The sequence below is a fragment of the Rousettus aegyptiacus genome, unplaced genomic scaffold (assembly GCF_014176215.1).
Source record: "Rousettus aegyptiacus isolate mRouAeg1 unplaced genomic scaffold, mRouAeg1.p scaffold_m13_p_9, whole genome shotgun sequence".
Classification (NCBI taxonomy): domain Eukaryota; kingdom Metazoa; phylum Chordata; class Mammalia; order Chiroptera; family Pteropodidae; genus Rousettus; species Rousettus aegyptiacus.
The window spans coordinates 19,514,145-19,529,820 of NW_023416312.1; the positions used below are offsets into that span (position 1 = coordinate 19,514,145).

General features: G+C 37.3%; 1 pseudogene; it reads left to right on the forward strand.

The window, feature by feature from the left end:
* Window positions 1-457: 457 nt before the first annotated feature.
* Window positions 458-577, forward strand: LOC118608486 (annotated as a pseudogene).
* Window positions 578-15,676: the final 15,099 nt, after the last annotated feature.

The following is a 15,676-nucleotide window of genomic DNA, read 5'->3' on the forward strand; positions in this document are numbered from 1 at the left end:
TCAATAAGGAAATAACATCTTTAAATGACACTTTAGATCAACTGGACATAATGACATTTACAGAGCCTTCTATCCCAAGACAGCTGCTTATACATTCTTCTCTCGTGCACATGGAACATTCTCAAGAATAGATCACATACTGGGACACAGAGATAGCCTCAACAAATATAAGAAGGTTGAAATCATGCCAACCATATTCTCTGTTCATAACGCTTTGAAATTAGAGATCAACTACAAAAGAAATCAGGAAGAACCACAAATACATGAAGATTAAACTACATGCTACTGAATAATAATTGGGTCAGAGAAGAAATAAAAAGAGAGGTCAAGAGATACATAGTCTACAGCCATGCTACCTTGAACAAGCCCGATCCCATCTGATCTCAGAAGCTAAGAAGGGTCAGGCCTAGTACCTAGTGTGATACACTACACAAATAAATTAAAAAATAAGAATCATGCCTACGACCATGCCACCCTGAAAAAGTCTGATCCCATCTGATCTTGGAAGCTAAGCAGGGTCGAGCCTGGTTAGTACTTGGATGGGAGACCACCCTAGGAAGACCAGGTGCTGTGGGAATGAATGAATGAATGAATGAATATCGTATAATCATATCAATAAATGCAGAAAAAGCTTTCAACAAGATACAGCATCCTTTTATGATCAAAACACTTAACAAAGTCAGTATAGAAGGAAAGTACCTTAACATAATAAAGGTCATATATGACAAACCATCAGCTAACATAATACTTAATGGTGAAAAACTAAAAACCTTCCCTCTAACATCAGGAACAAGGCAAGGCTGTCCATTATCACCACTGTTATTCAATATAACTTTGGAGGTCCTAGTGAGTGCAATCAGGCAAGAGAAAGATATAAAAGGCATCCTATAAATAGGAAATGAAGAAGTCAAAGTGTCACTATTTGCATGATTCCCTATAAAGAAAACCCTAAAGAATCCACAAGAACACTACTAGAAACAATAAGCAAATACAGTAAAGTGTCTGGATACAAAATCAACGTTCAAAAATCCATAGCATTCTTACACTCTAATAATGAAGCATCAGAAAAAGAAGTGGAAAAAATAATTCCTTTAGCAGTTGCAACAAAAAGAATAAAATACTGAGGAATAAATTTAACAAAACATGTAAAGGACCTATATAATGAAATCTACAAGATCCTATTAAAAGAAATCAAAGAAGATACAAAGAAATGGAAAGACATTCTGTGTTCTTGAATTGGAAGAATAAACATAATTAAAATGACCATATTATCACATTACATAAAGCATTATACAGATTTAATGCAATCCTCATCAGAGTCCCATTGGCATTTTTTAAAGAAATAGAACCAAAAAGTCATCAGATTTGTATGGAAGCACGAAAGACCCTGAATTGCCAAAACCATCCTGAGAAAAAAGAATGAGGCTGGAGGCACCATTCTGCCCGACTTCGAATTATACTACAAAATGACAACAATCAAAACGGCATGGTATTGGCAGCAAAACAGAAACATGGACTAGTGGAACAGAATTGAGAGACCAGAAATAAACCCATATTTATATGGGCAAAAAAATTTCAACATAAAAATCCAAAAACATACAGTGGAGAAAGGAAAGCCTCTTCAACAAATGGTGCTGGGAAAACTGCACCACCTGCAAAAGAATGAAACTAGACTGTTGTCTATCACCACACACCAAAATTAACTCAAAATGGATTATGGACCTGAATCTAAGGACCTGAATAAAATGCATAGAAGAAAACATAGGAATTAAACTCAAAGATATTGGACTTAAAGGTGGTTTTATGAATTTGACCTCAAAAGGAAGGGAAGTAAAAGCTAGACTAAATGAATGGGATTACATCAAACTAAAAAGCTTCTGATCAGCAAAAGAAATCATCAACAAGGTAAAGAGAGAACCACCCGAATGGGAAAATATATTTGCAAGCAACACCTCTGATAAAGGCATAATATCCAAAATATACAAAGAACTCATACAACTCAATAACAACAGCAGCAACAACAACCACCAAATGATCTAATCAAAAAATGGTCAGAGGACCTGAACAGACACTTCTCCCTAGAGGACATACAAATGGCCAATAAATATTTAAAAAGATGCTCAACATCACTAGCTATGAAGGAAATGCAAATCAAAACCACAATGAGATACCATCTCACAGCTGTTAGAATAGCTATAATCAACAGGACAAGTAATAACAAATGTTGGAGAGGATGCAGAGAAAAAGGAACCCTCATACACTGCTGGTGGGACTGCAAATTGGTACAGTCACTATGGAAAACAGTATGGAGGTTCCTCAAAAACCTAAGAATTGATCTACCATATGATCCATCAATCCCTCTACTGGGTATTTACCCCGAAGGCTTGAAAACCCATATCCAAAAAGACATTTGCACACCAATGTTCATAGCAGCATTGTTCACAGTGGCCACAACATGGAAGCAAATGAAATGTCCTACGATAGATGATTGGCTAAAGAAGCAGTGATACACATGTACAATGGAATATTACTCAGCCATAAGAAGAGATGAAATACTGCTAATTTGTGACAACATGGATGGACCTCAAGATCATCATGCTAAGCGAAATAAGCCAGACAGAAAAACTTGAAAATCACATGATATCACTTATATGTGGGATATAAACCTAAAAGCAACAAATGAACAGGACAAACAAACAGAGTCTCGTGGACATAGACTATAGACTAATGGTTACCAGAGGGTAGCAGGTGGAGAGGAGGGGGGAGGTAGATGGGGCAAAAGGGGTGAAATATAAGGGGGGAGGGGATGGGTCAAGTGGGTAATGGTGATCAAATATATGGTAGCGAAAGGAAACTGGACTATGGCAGGTAAACGCACAATAGAATATACAGATGTCAAATTATAATGTACACTTGAAATTATATAATTGTATTAACCAATGTTACACCCATAAACTTAATAAAAAAAAAGATTTCCAGGGTACAAGAAAGAGTGGTACTAGATAGATTTAGTGGAATGATGATCACTTGAGCTCTAATCACTATGCTGTACAACCGAAACTAATATATTATTGTATGCCAACTATAATTTAAAAAAAAACTCATTGAATTGTATAATGTAAATATGAGCAACTAAGTTTCTATTATACTTCAATAAAGCTGGGGAAAAATTAAAATAAAAGATTTCCGGGTTACAAGAAATACTAAGCTATATGGAGAAGTTTCATAGAGAGAATGAAGACCAAATCCATCTTTTCTAGCCAGTGCAGCCCAGCCCAGACAGCAGGCATATGAGTGAATATTCTTGGACATTACAGCACCAAAAGATCTGACATAGAAAACAACAACAACAAAAATGACACTTAACCAGAGTCAAGGCCTCCGGACATATGACCCCAGTCAAGTCATCTAATCTCCAGCCATTCAAACCACCACAGCTGAGGACCAGTCATGATGGAAGAGAGATGGACCTTCCCTAATATGCTTTATCTTTATTCTTTATGCACAAGATCCTGACTATAACAACATAGTTTTTTGTTGTATCTACCACTGAGTTTTGTTATAGTTTGTTACACTGCAATAGATAAGTGAATCCTATGCCTTGATCATTTCTTATAGTTCTAAAACTACAGAACTTCCTCTCTCCATATTCATAGTGAATTCAATCTTTTGCTTATTTTCATCATCCCTTTTAGTCACAGAATCTGTTCAGAAGCTTCCTTAGACTGAGATAGTAAAAGAAAACTCTTGATTCCAAAACTCCATCATTATGACCAGCTAGCTAAAATGGAACAGCCAAATATGCTCTCACACATCCCATTTTTTTTTCACCAAGTCATAAACAACAGATGGACCAAATATTTAAGTATATGAATCTGACTGATTAAAAGTAGGCAACTTTTCATCTTTAACCTCTTCCCCTCTAACTCCACTTGTAGTGATGCTCCAGTCAATCTCCAAACTTGATGTACCTCCCACCTCTGAAATGAGCACTGAAGAACAGGCATTTTCAGAAGACTTTAGATATCAACCAGCCAAGCGGTCAAAGACCAAAACAGTAAGATTACTATACAAAGGAAAAAATACTGGACTTACACTGCAACATTCAGAAGGAAAGTCAATATGTGAGATAATTAAATGTAAAGCACAGCTATATTGGTGGCCTCTGGGATGATGTTTCCTATACCATGTTACTAGCACCATGGTTGGGACATAACCAGGGACAAAACAGTTCAGGAAGCCAGAGTCACTGACACTCTGAGCTGACATAAGGGAACACCAAACTTCTGGGACTATTAGTTCATGTGTCTCTGTATGTAAATTTAGAAAGATTGCAAGACTTTCTGAATCTTTGGTTAACTCACACACTATTCTAATTCTAAGCAATCATGCTCCCTCTTAGGCTAAAGCATATGACCTCAAAATCAGGTATTTATTGTAGGTACCACTGTCCAGTAAGCAAAGACAGAAATATGGGAGGAATTCTGACCCCTGCCTTTCCCCCTCACATCTCTCCTCTTCCTACTTTTCCCTCTATCCAATATGTCATCAAAGTTAGTCAATTCTTCTTCCTGGGTCCCTCATTTTAACCATTGCCTTGATTCAGACCCTTGCCATCACTAACTTAGGTTGGCCTCCATCAATTTCTGCCCTTTCCATCTCAACTGTTGCCTCTCCTATTCAGCCTCAACACTACTACCAATATCATTATTCTAAATTGTAAATTTCATCATCATGTATCTACCTACACACTTCAATATCTTTCCATTGCACTGAAGATAAAGTCCAATTTCTGAATGTGTCATAAAAGGTCTCCATTTTTTTTGCTTTGTTCTGCCAATTTAGCTAATCTTTTTTTTTCAAACTATATACTGGAAATTAAAACCTACTATACTTATTGTTTTATAACTGTTAGCAATTGCTGTTCATGCTATCAAAAATATTTTCCCCTTTCCTTCAGTTAGAAAACTCTTAATCATCCTTTAAAACCTAAATGCATAAACGACCTCATCAGTGAAACCTATTTTCCTTCCCACTCAAATTACTTTCTCCTCAAAACTGTAACTACACATGTAAATTACCACTGTGTAGCTCAATTGTTTGTTATACTCTAATGACAATAGATTCTTTAAAATACATTCATCTTTGTATCTTTGACATCTAATAGTATGCCTGCCATTTAATATACACTAAATACTTGAACTGACACTTTAATTAAATTAATTGAATTGATTTGAAACCACTATTCTCAAGAGCATTAATGACTGTTAGGTTTTCCTGAATTGAAAGCACAAATTCATGCTGAATTTTCATAATACTGCTAGTTCTGATTGAGGCATGGCAACCATCAAGTTTACAACAGAGTTCCCCAATGAAAAAGAAAATAACTGCAGTAAAAAATAACAAATACACTCGGAAGGCTATAGAGGAGATAGGGTGGTCTAGTGATTCTGTTCTCAATCAAAGACTTGGTGAGATTCGATTCAGAGAGGAAAGCTTGATTTTTTTAGCTTACGTTAAACGAGGTATCAAATAAATGTCAAAAGCATGACATTGACTTAGATTCTTGACTGTTATACCAATAAAGTTACTGGCTTTCCATCTATTTTAGAACAAGTACAAGGAAGTCTGCTGTGGGCCCTGAACAAAACAGCAACTATGAATTTACATGACTCCTTAAACTTCCAAACCATGTACTGAGAGTAAATTTATGCCCCATGATTAAATAGACAAATGTAGACAGAGGTTTCTTTTCAAGGGTTATATAGTTTTCTTCTTTAAGTATTGTTTTTCACTCTCAAATTTAGACACAATGCCTTATACCAGAAAGATGATTAGAAAGCCTGAAATTATAGTATAATGGTAACCCTTTTTTGAGAAGTTAAAGGGATATGTTAATATCATTCCACATAAAACTTCTAGGACATCAAAAGAAAAATGCAAAATATAACACAAAATTTATATTTTCACATGTCAATTTAAAAGACATGAAATCATTTAAAACAACACTTAATTAAGGTATAATTGGCATGTAAAACACTGAATATATTTAATGTGTACAATTCAATGAGTTTGGTGATAGGTTTAAGCCCATGAAACCATCACCACCATCAAGACCATAAAAATAAATATATCCTTCACCTTCCAAAATTTACTTCTGCCCTCTTTATTGTAATTTTGTGTATGTGTGGTAAGAACACAACATGACATCTCCCTTCTTCCCCAATTTTAAGTAGACAAGACAGTATTGTTAGCTATGGGCACTATGGTGTGTACAAGTAGAGCTCCGGCACTTATTTATCTTACCTAACTGAAACTTTATCCCCTTGACCATCATCACCTCCCCATTTCTTACTCCCCTAGCCCATGGCAACGACCATTCTACTCTGCTTCTAATGAGGTTGACTCTTCTAGATTTCACATATAAGTGAGAGCATACAATATTTGTCTTTCTGTGTAATCTTTAATTCTAACTGTATTAGTAAATGTAATAGTCTATTGTACATAATTTAAGATTAAAATAAGAAAAAAATAAAGGACAAAACTTTTCAACAAACAACTTTCTATTTTTCTTGTTGAAACCTATTTACAAATAGTATGGTACATTTCAACTGCATGAGACAGACCGTTTCCAAATTCTTAGTTGGCATAAGTTAGGAAACAGGAATCTGCATTTCATGAACCTCGGTTGGGGATTCTGACACAATAATTCTTCACATAATACTTTGAGAAACTCTGCCTTAAATAGGAAAATTTTTAAATCCTGGTTTACACAGATTACACCTGCTTTCTTCTTATTGCCCTGAGTAGTTCATAATATTATCTTTTTTTTCTTGCAAGTTTCTTGGCTTGGAGATAAAATATATGGTCATCTTAGTCTTAGGACACAAAGGCACCTTTAGGTTATTTGTAAGTTTAAAGATTCTGTACAATCTTTTTTTCATTCTGACTCACCTAATGGAACCCCTGAAGCTCTAAGGAGCCATTTGGCTCAGCTGAGTATAATCTGAAATAACAAGAATGATAGTAGATAGTGCGCCCATTATTAGGCACTAGACATTACCCCAAGTACCTAACATGTCTTAACATATTTAATCTCTTCTAGAAATGCATGAGGCAAGTACTATTACTATCTCCATTTCATAGATGAGAAAACAGAAGCACAAGGTCACACAACTAGCAAATGAGATTCAAACCTGGACCCTCTACTCTTGGGTCTGTGTTATTGCCCATTTAGAGGAAGTTTCTTCTTCTGTTTCAAAGTCACTTACCTAATGGAAATACATTATATCTAAGGGGAATATAAGGACAAGAGAGGATTAGTGACTTTGCCAAAGTCACAGTGCAATATAATACCAGAATTAGACCTAAAATCCAATTTAGGAACTCATAGTACAATATTGTTTCATATGAACCATCATGCAATTGAAATGTGGACATTGGCAATTTTTACTTTCTTTAGCCTTATTTCTTTTTTCATTAAATGAAAGGCATTTATTTTCTTACCTTAAACTTATTTCTGAACTTTTTACTTTTAAGTGCTTTGATTTACTTCATCCTCCCTCCCATTAACCCTTCAAATCAATATCGCTTCCCAAATGCCCTCTAAAAATATGCGTTGCATATGAACTTATCTAATAATGTATATTTATGTCAAATCAGTTATTTAAGGAGGAAAGGCTTATATAAATCAAAGGGTAACATTAAAAATTAACAATAAATATATGATGAATTAAGGAATGAAGTAACTGCTCAATATTACATCTTTCGTTAGGTACCAGAAAATGATTCTAATTTTAAGAGAAATGTTACTCTTCCATTTAGGGAAAAATGAAGCATATTTTGGTACCTAGAGTGTGCTCATAAATGTTAGCTATTAGACACTTTAAAGACAATATCATGGTAGTATGGCCCCTCCCACATACACATATAGTCATTAATAGTTTTTTTTTGCTGGCTTTCCCATGTGTGTGCATGTGTATATGTTTTCCCACAATAGCTATGATGGCACCAAGATACACATACACTATGTAGAGTATTTGGTTTGCATTTAATAGAAGTAAAAGAAATACAAAGATATGTAATATATATACATATATACCTTCAATGTCTGATTACATACTTGAAATAAAAATATAAACATTGTTTTTCATAAACACAATGAAACAGTGATTTTCATAAAATGGGATTGGGGATTCGATTTTGATTTAATAAAAGAATTTATTTTTAATTATTGCATGACCATAGATTATCAAAATTCTGTAGAAGAACCTACTAAAGGTGTAAGATATTCTAAATATAACTTTGTAACATTTTCATTGTTACTTTGATAATTTCTAGGAATACATATGCTCATATAGTATTTTACAGCTATACAAAAACTCCTTGATTCATAATCTTGACATTCCAAAATAGATTTTTCTTTTTCTATACAATCATTTTGTTGTATGCAAAACTCTTAGTGAGATTTAACAGCAGATAGCAGAGCGTAAGTGGCAATCCTTACTGAAGGTACAGCACTTGAAGTCTTGCATGTATGCAAAACCAACCACGGAGGCATAGGACAGAAATCAGCTTGTTTAAGAAACCAAAAACCAAATATAAGTAGATACAAATGTGTACTTGGCAAACAGTTTGACCAAATTTGCTCCTCAAGACACACATGTTTGACATTAAATAGCTCATCAGAGGATGGTACTCTGAAAGTGGGCCACAATTTCTAAATACCCCCACTGTATTTTTTAATCTCAATTAATAAATCTTCTGAGGATAAAACAGATTTGATACAAAATTGCTGTGCATAGGGAACGGTTGGAGAAACTTTTTTTCACCTTACATTTCAGCAGAAGAGGGTAATTGTATGTATTCTGATAGAGGGACTACTAAGGGTATATGAAAGGCCTGGACACTTGAAGAAGGGGAACCTGCTATCAAGTGTGGCAGATGCGGCTATATGTAATGTCGCTGGAGAGAAAATAGTCCTAAAAGAAGCACAGGTGGTATCTTCTGTCCCTTGTGATGACAGGGATATACATCATTTAACCATAAAATTGAGGAGTGGCTTGTGGATATGAGAAAAGGAGAGAGAACTGACAACTATGTTAATTCTTGTTAATTCACGTAAGTACAAACTTTCTAACATGAAGGACCTGGAACAGAACCTCTTCTTTCACAAAGCTATTAAATGACTTGCATTTGAAATATTAAAGACCTAGTATTGAAAACATTATTAAAAGTTCTTAGGAATCTACTGAACTATATAACTGGCAAGAAAGTCAAAGACCAGTAGAATCATCCTCAAACTCTGAAACACATTACAATCACCCAGGAAGCTTCAAAAATCTAGATTATCAGACCATAACCCCAGACCAATTAAATCAAAATCTCTTCCAATGAGACTCAGGTAATAGTATACTTTAGAACTTCCCAGGTAATTCCAATGAGTTTGAGAAGCTGTGTTTTAGCACAGTAAACTGGGTTTATTTTAGTGATTTTCTGGTACAAGTTAAAGAAGAAGATTAAGTCTTAGAAACAAATCACACTGAGCTAGGCATCTTAAGCATTTCCCCTAATTCCTTCATGTTTCTTTATTTGTAAGGATGATGGTTTGTACCCCATTAGATATCTGTGAGGCTTATTAAGCTTAAAATATTTGAAAAAGAAAAGTTATTAAGGAACATATTTTTATTTTCTCCATATATTTATACTGCCACTCATGTCAGAGGTTTTATTAATTTTTTGGTGTAATCAAATATCTTTTTTTAAGCATTTTATTTTATTATTAGTTTCAAGTATACAGTACATTGTTTAGACATTTATAAAGTTTATGAAATGATCCCCCTGATTACTCTATTACCCATCTGGCTCTACACATAGCCATTACATTACTGCTGACTACATTTCCTATGCCATGCTCCTCAGCCCCATGGCCATCTATCAACTACTAATTTGTGCTTCTTTAATCTTCAACTGCTTGCTGCATTTATTAAATTTGTACTTATTTGTTTTCTTTAAGCTTCTTTTCCTCTTGTTTTCTTCCTTTACCTCAGTTAAGGCCCTCCACATGCTTTTAACTTTTACCTTCTTCCTCATTTTACCTTCTTTTTTCCCATCTCTCTTTGCTAAAGTTCTACTTCACTGATAGAATTTAATCATGTAGATTTTGAGAGCTTGTTTTCAGGTATTCCGTGACAATTTTAGCCCCAAATTAATACCAGTTATAATGTAGGGCAGAGGCAGAGAACTAAAGTGCTAAATCAAGCTACATTCAGAGACCGCAATATGCTGATCAGCCCTGTGGCCAGGCCAGAAGGACACCTGCAGAACAAAGGAAGATTTGGGGAGGGGGTGCTATTGCTAACGACCCATTCCCCACACTGTGAAGGGGAAACAGGGAAAACAGAGTCTTTTAGTGGCTGCCCTACACAAATAAAATCATTCATTCCCTATGGCTAGAACCTTAGGGAACCTATGGAATAAAGACTGGGGACTGCCAGCAGTCCTTTCATGAGAAATACTCTTTTCTTTTCATACTACATACAGTTCCCCTTCCCTTCCCTCATTGTATGTCCATATCAAAGGAAGTGGACAAAGTCTTTAAACTGTAATTAACAGGAACTAAAGAATGACATATAAACAGAATTCCCCGACACTGTGTCCCTCTCAGTGCCTTTACTCTGTCCCTCTCACTGTCCTCCTCTCTCTCTCTCTCTAATGTCTCTTTCTTAGGCTCTCTCACTCGCTGCTTCTGAGAGAAGACCATGCTGTCTATAGAGTATTACCCCTTCTCTAATAAACTTTCCTTTTGACTTTGAGTTTGGCATATGTTTGAATTCTCTCTGCCAAAAAAAAAAAAAAAACTCTCATTTTCTCAGTTCAGGGCTTGGTTTCCCTCCACTTAGGGTGGGGGTTGGGGGGGTGGGAATCAGCTGGATTTTAACAGTTCACTTTTTTATTTCTTCCTCTAGCCTTCATGACAGCCAGTCCCAAAAGAACACAAACATTTCAGATATATGCTTTTGCCACTAGGTGGTGCTCAGGGTATACATTAGATATTCTGTATTAAAGAGACTATTCTACTAAAGATCAAAATTTATCTGGAGACCATACAGCATTTAACTTTGAGAAAGGGCTGTGGGTGTGTGTGTATGGAGGGGGGCTGTTAATATGAGAAAAAGGAACCATGAGTGTAATATTAACTATGATGTTTAAGGTTCAGTACCACTTAGGTTGAAGAGGTAAAGAAAGATCCTACATCCCTCATACACAAAAAGAACTGGGTGGGTGGTAACAGAAATATTGCTAACAGTTGTGTCTTTGGGGTGTTAGTTTTACTGGAATAACCCACATGGATTTGGGGGTAAAATGCTTAAATTACAACATCCCTAAACCAAACCTATTACTAGGTAGCGTATTTTACAGTGCTACATAGAATCCATATTTCTGCTCAAAGGTGAGTGGGATGCATTTGCAGTTCCAATTCAAATATGGAATTTGTGTGATCAAAATAATAGGTTTACAAGACCCCTTCTGCGATTTCAGGAAAGAAAAATTGATGATTAAGAAAGGGAAAGAACAGAGGGATATCAAGCAGAGCAGACCTAGAAAGCTAAAATGAACTGTAGAGGTCACTAGAGGACTAGAGCCTCAGCAATATTTTTGTTTAATGTTGAATTTTAAGCAATTAAAAAGCAATAGAAATACTGAAGTTTCTGTTATTAACTCCCTTAAACAAGGAAGCCGCAATTCTAGCATAGGCAATGTAGGAGCAGGATCACAGCATAGTACTGTTGTGCCCCGACTTGTATCTCTACTAACCACCAAGAAGCCGACACCCATGCAAGAGCAAGAGGGAGTTTATTTCAGACTCGAGTCTGGACCGCAGTCTGCACACTGACGCAGCAGTGAGTAGGAGGCGGTCCCGAACCTGGGGCTTCAGGGGTATTTGAAGGGAAAAATCGTAAACACAGGACCGATGTCTTGGCGTTACAGGATTGGTACAACGAGTTTGTCTCTTAACAGGATTGGCTGGGTGATGGCGCCAAGGAACAAGCCGGGGAATTTGGAGAGTTACTTTCCATAGTTGCTCTGATTGGCTGAGTCTAGGGTGGGATGATCGTCTCGCTATCTGCGGCTTTTCCGGGAACTGGCCCGTGCTTAAGATGGAGTCTTATACCTAAGAGTCACCTAAGTTGTGCACCCCCCGCCACTATTAAATAAAAAAGCTCAATCATGAGTGTCCTCTGGTTCTAAGTAATGGTACTGTGAACGCATAACCATGAGCTGGATGGTACCTAAGCGTTCTCTGACAAGTCTAACCACCCAGTTAAGGATGCAGGGTCCAATAGACAGGATCAGTAAGAAAGCAGTCAAGGGGCCTAGGAGCGGCAAGGCCCATGTCATCCAGGAGGATCTAATCCAACCAAACGCACCTTGAGCCTCTGCTTCAGCCAGGTGGTTCTTGATGGACTCTCGGAGTTATCTTACCTTGTTCTGGACAATGCCTGATGCATTAACAACAACAAAAAAACAGCACTCCTCTCTTAGGAACTGGCAAGTACCCCCGCTCAGTGAGGCTTAGGTGAGGCAGGTTGCAGCTGGGCAAGAGACCGAGCTGGGACTCCGGCCACGGAGACCAACTGGTGAGCCCTTTGCCGCACTAGGTGGAGAGCCTGCAAGGACCCAAGAAGGGAGAATTTACAGACCTCTGCGAGCCCACCCTCCCTAGTTTGGGGAGAAGTGGAGGTCATCTTCTAAACATGAATTTACAAGGTGTGATCTCCCTACAGTAGGGAGTGCACTGTGCCCTCGATAGAGGGGAAGGAAGGAGGCTCACCCAGTTCTCGCCAGTTTCAAGTTTAAACTTGGTTAAGGTCTCTTTTAATGTCCTATTCATCCTTTCTACCTGGCCTGAACTCTGAGGCCTATATATGCAGTGCAGTTTCCAATCAATACCTAACATTCTGGCTAAAGTTTGACTTGTTGTGGCGATGAACGCCGGGCCATTGTCAGACCCCAGTGTCAAGGGCAAGCCAAATCGAGGCACTATTTCTGATACTAATTTCTTAGCTACTACCTGAGCAGTCTCTCTCTTACTTGGAAAGGCTTCAGTCCATCCTGAGTAGGTGTCAATGAACACAAGTAGATACTTAAATCCAAAAGTTCCAGGGCTTACTTCTGTAAAATCTAACTCCCAATGTTCTCCTGGGGATTGGCCCCTAAGTCTTGATCCAATTTGTACTTCAACAGGAGGCCCAGGGTTAACTTGGGCGCAGATATGACATCTTGTTGTTACCTCTTTGGCCGTTTTATGTAGCCCTGGGATATAATAGTCTCTTTTTAAAAGTTCAATTAGCTTTGTCCCTCCTAGGTAGGTGCTCTGATGGACGAGTGAGACTAGTTTCCAACCTAGGGCACCAGGCACCAGAGTGCACCCATCCGGGAGGTAGATCCATCCAGTGAGTCCCTTTGACCCCTTTAGCTTACTGCTCAGTTCCAGTTCTCCAGGGGTGTAGACAGACGAGTCTGAGAGCGTTCTGGGGGGCAAGACTGGCTGAATGTCAATAGGCCCCACTGGTTTTTGGGCGGCTTCTTTTGCGGTCTGGTCAGCAAGGAGTTGCCCCAGGCTATCTCAGACACAGGCCTCTGGTGACCTGGGCAGTGTATGATGGCTACTTTCTTAGGTAGCCAGATGGATTCAAGGAGAGCTAGGATCTCTTCTCTGTTCCTAATTTCCTTCTCTCCTGAGGTGAGTAATGCCCTCTCTTTATGTAGTGCCCCATGAATATGTGCAGTTGCAAAAGCATACCTGCTATCTGTATAGATGTTAACTGTCTTCTCTTTACCCCATCGGAGCACTTGGGTCACGGTGATGAGTTCTGCTTGCTGAGCTGATGTTCTGTGGCTCAGGGCCTGAGCTCAGATGACAGTTCCTCTGGTAACTACTGCCACCCCAGCATACTTGACTCTTTCCGAGAAGAAGCTGCTCCCATCAGTGTACAGGGTGGCATCCGGTTGTGGCTACAGGATGTCAGTCAGGTCTGATGTGAGGAAGGTGATGTTATCCAACAACTTGAGAGACAGTCATGTAGTGGCTGCTTGGGGTTGTCATCTGGTAGCAGGGTGGCCAGGTTGAGAGCAGCAGTTTTCAGGAACTGAAAGTGTGGCTTATTGTTGTAAGTAGGACTTCAGTCATTTTCTTCAGCTGGGTGATATAAACTTCATCCCAGTTGTTGAAGATGTGCAGGGCTACCTCAACTAGCTCAGTCAAATTCTTGTCCTTAAATCTTCCTATCCTTTGTCACTTATTATTATTATTTTTAATATCTGGGGCCGACTGACTGACAAAAGCAAGATTTTATCAGAAGCTGGTGATACTGATCGAGAGCCTCCTTACCTTGTTCGGTGTTGGGGTCTCAAGGTGGACGGGTATACGGGAGGACATGTTGAATACAAGCTGGGTCTGTAGTGGGCTGTCCGTTTGGCTCTAACACAGCCTTGGCGCTCTCCTACAGGATCTGCTCTCCTTCTGAAGTGAGTAAAACCTGCAAGAACTGCTGGCAGTCATCCCAGGTGGGCTGATCTGATGAGTGAAAAAAATAGTCTCTAAAAGAGAGATTAGTCCCTGTGGTTTTTCTGAAAAAGAAGGGTTTTTATGTTTTTAGTTATACAGATCTTTTCTGTTATCTGAAATTTAAATTTCAATATCAAGACCACATATTTACACAAATCACAGCTATCTAATTATTGTAATAGTTGTATTGTCATGGCCCAAATCAGAGCCATGCCCTTTGCTTCTTTACAAGCCTTTTGTTTTTGAATAGTCAGGTCTATTTTTGATATTCATGACATACAATAATTTATAATAACTGAAATTATGACCGATACCATTATACAAGGACATATGAATAGTAAAGATATTGACAAATTTTTAGGAACTTTATATAATTTTTGAAACACTTGTATTGGTAACATATTCATAAAAATGTAACCTAAAGAAGGTTAAGTATCAAATAGATTGAATTAGCTTAATATTTTTCTTTTACAAAGTGACAAAACTAAACCTTTGAGATTTTCTAGGTGCCCTTTGAGAAGTCTCAAAGTTATTTTGAATTCGTTATAATGTTACAAGGTTTGAACACTTGATTAAATAGGATCACAGGTCACTATGAAACAATACTTAGTTATCTATTTAACCAAAGCAATAATAAAGGATTTTAAAGGTAAATATGACTATATAAAAAATTTAGCACTCTTAGACTCAGGTTTTTTTTAAAATAAAGACTATGAAGCACGATAAATTATTTTGATAAGGTATAGAATCTTTGTTTCCTGTGTATTGTTCAAACTCTAGTTTTGTGTCAATACACTGTTGACATTAAAGTTCATTTTAAAACCTTATGATAAATACATTTAACTTTAGCCAACTTGACTGTCTAAAACAAGATTTTCTCTTTCTCTTTTCCTTTACAACTTCATATGTTTACTTATGTTCTTGTCTTTTATTTTCCTCTCAGGATTTCTCTTCACAAACCTTCAGTTTGCCTCTTCTCACTCACTCAGAAATAACCAACTTTAAGACAAACACCTTTCCCTCAATTTCCTTCAAAATAAATCTCCATATTTTATGCCTTCTTTTGTGCCTCAAACAACCTTTAAATAACCTGAAACTATTTTA